Below are 2,500 nucleotides of genomic sequence, written 5' to 3'. Positions count from 1 at the left end.
CATAGTTATTCAGAATAAGCATTTTCTAAGGATCAATTTATGTATAAACATGATATTTTTATACATAAAGATATCAGAATAAGAGCATGGGAAATGTATGCGAGCGATAAAGGTCAGATTGGCGAGTCCTAAAGTCACTTCGTCAGTGTCACCTCGCTGGGAACGCAGGTCAGGTCGGAGGACTTGTGAAGGAAGAAGCACTTGGCTTTGTGGTCTGCGAGGGGGGGGGGGGGCGAAGGGAGCAGGTCACTAGAGAGAGGGAGAGGGGGGGAGAGAGAGAGAGGGGGAGGGGGGGGGGGAGAGAAAGAGAGAGGGAGGGGTGAAGAGGGGGAGAGTGAGGAAAAGAGAGAGAGAGAGTAAGAGAGAGAAGGGGGGAGAATGAGGAAGAGAGAGAGAGAGAGAGTAGGGGGGAGGGGGGAGAGTGAGGAGAAGAGAGAGAGAGAGAGGGGGGGTGAGGAAAAGAGAGAGAGAGAGAGGGGAGAGTGAGGAAGAGAGAGAGAGAGAGTGAGAGAGAGGGGGGGAGGGGGGCGAGTGAGGGAAAGAGAGAGAGAGGGTGGGGAGAGTGAGGAAGAGAGAGAGAGAGAGAGATAGAGAGTGAGTGGGTGAGAAAGACTGACTAATTGATTGACTGACTGACTAACACAGATAGACAGAGTTAGATGCAGAGTTAGAGAGGGAGAGATAGAATAAAAAAAAACATAAAGAAATAGATACATTGTCAGATATATAGAGATAGATATAGGTAGATATAAAGAGGTAGATAAAGAGAGAGAGAGAGAGAGAGAGAGAGAGAGAGAGAGAGAGAGAGAGAGAGAGAGAGAGAGAGAGAGAGAGAGAGAGAGAGAGAGAGAGGCAGGCAGAGTGAGATAGAGAGGGAAAGACAGAATGAGAAAAACAGACATAGATAGATACACTGACAGATATATAGAGATGTAGATATTGGTGTATAGACAGATAGATAGATAGACAGATAAATAAATAAATTGATATATAAATGGATAGATAGATAGAGCGAGAGAAGGAGGAAGGAGGGAAGAGCAGCAGCAGGAGGAGGGAAGGGGAGGGAGGGGGAGAGGGGGGGGGGGCGAGGGCCCGAGCTGCAGGTATCGCTCAGTTGGGCTTTAGAGCTCCCAGAGTACCGGACGAGAGGCAGAACTCTGTCAACGGAGGGCCTGGTCGCTCTACCGGGCTATAGCGAACCGCCGTTACATCCCCGGCTAGCGAAACGGGGCAGCGCGCGCGATTCTCGACCTTAAAGTGAACGGTGGCGGCAGTCAGTGAGTGGGAAGGGAGAGGAGACAGTGCTCGTGTCGCCCTCGGCTCTCTCTCTCTCTCTCTCCCCGGTGCCAGTGGACCGAACTCTCTCACGCTTTCTCTCGAAGTGCAGGCGAGGGACTGGGTCTTATCCTTTCTGTCTTTCTCTCTCTCTCTCTCTTTTATCGTTTTTTTTTTTCTCTCTTCCTTCGTTCGTCAGTGGATCGTGTTGTGTGTGTCGTCAAGTACCTTTTATTTTTCCATCCCCCCCCGGCTCTCATACCTCCCCCCTACCCCCCTTACTCATCCAGCCTTATACCCCCCCAACCCCCACTGTCCACCCCCCCCCCCTACAAATATCCCTTTTCAATTTAAAAAAATATATATAGACATACATATCCATCTCATCCTTATCAACGTGAACCCTTCCCTCCCCCCTCCCCTCCCTCCTCTGGTACATCCCCACCTCCTCCTCTCCCCTTCCCCTCCCCTCCCCTCCCTCCCTCCCTCCCTCCCTCCAACACACCTTCCCCAACCCCCCCACCACCACCCCACCCAACCCCCTTACGCTATTACACCCCCCCTCTCCCTCTCTCCTCCCCTCTCCCTCTCCCCCCCCCCCGCCCACCAACACAGCGGAGAATACAGCCCAAGAAACACCAAGAGGAGAGTCATCTTCTTGCTCTTCTTCCTCCTCTTCGGACTCAGCATCTTCCAAGACCAAGACCAAGATGCTGGACGACGAGGCATTCCCCGCAGGCCCTTCCTCCGACGCCAAGGTAAACAAAAAAACAAAACAAAACAACAAAACGGTGATTCAAAACAAAAAAACAAAACAAAACGGTGATTCAAGATTTAGTGTTGGTGTGAAGTTATTGTTATTGTTATTGATATAACAACAACACGTGTGGTGGGGATCGTGGTTCGTGGTTGATGATGTGGTTGGAAATGATTCGGGAATGGGTATGGTGTGGTTGATAAGGATTGGGGAGTGACGTGATGTGGTAGAAAATTATTAGTGATTGGTATGGTGTGGTTTATAAGGATTGGGGAGTGACGTGATGTGGTTGAAAATGATTAGTATGGTGTGGTTTATAAGGATTGGGGACATATGTGATAGAAAATTATTTGTGATTGGTATGGGGTGGTTGATAAGGATTGGGGAGTGATGTGATGTGGTTGAAAATGATTAGTGATTGGTATGGTGTGGTTTATAAAGATTGGGGACTGACGTGATGTGGTAGAA

At 49.6% G+C, this 2,500-nt stretch overlaps 1 protein-coding gene across 2 annotated transcripts in view; it reads left to right on the top strand.

The window, feature by feature from the left end:
• tou (bromodomain adjacent to zinc finger domain 2B toutatis) overlaps window positions 1–2,500 on the top strand; it is a 413,452-nt gene that overhangs the window by 122,958 nt on the left and 287,994 nt on the right. The window contains exon 1 of one of the 2 annotated variants that reach the window (XM_070115173.1): window positions 1,885–2,033. The exons of the other annotated variant lie outside the window; for it this stretch is intronic. The gene's annotated coding sequence lies outside the window, so the exon portion shown is untranslated. Of the gene's footprint in view, window positions 1–1,884; window positions 2,034–2,500 lie in introns of those variants that run through there. 2 annotated transcript variants of the gene reach the window in all.

Source organism: Penaeus vannamei, chromosome 37, assembly GCF_042767895.1.
Source record: "Penaeus vannamei isolate JL-2024 chromosome 37, ASM4276789v1, whole genome shotgun sequence".
Classification (NCBI taxonomy): Eukaryota; Metazoa; Arthropoda; class Malacostraca; order Decapoda; family Penaeidae; genus Penaeus; species Penaeus vannamei.
The sequence above is the reverse complement of the archived record's forward strand: the minus strand, read 5'-3'. Positions and strand labels throughout refer to the sequence as shown.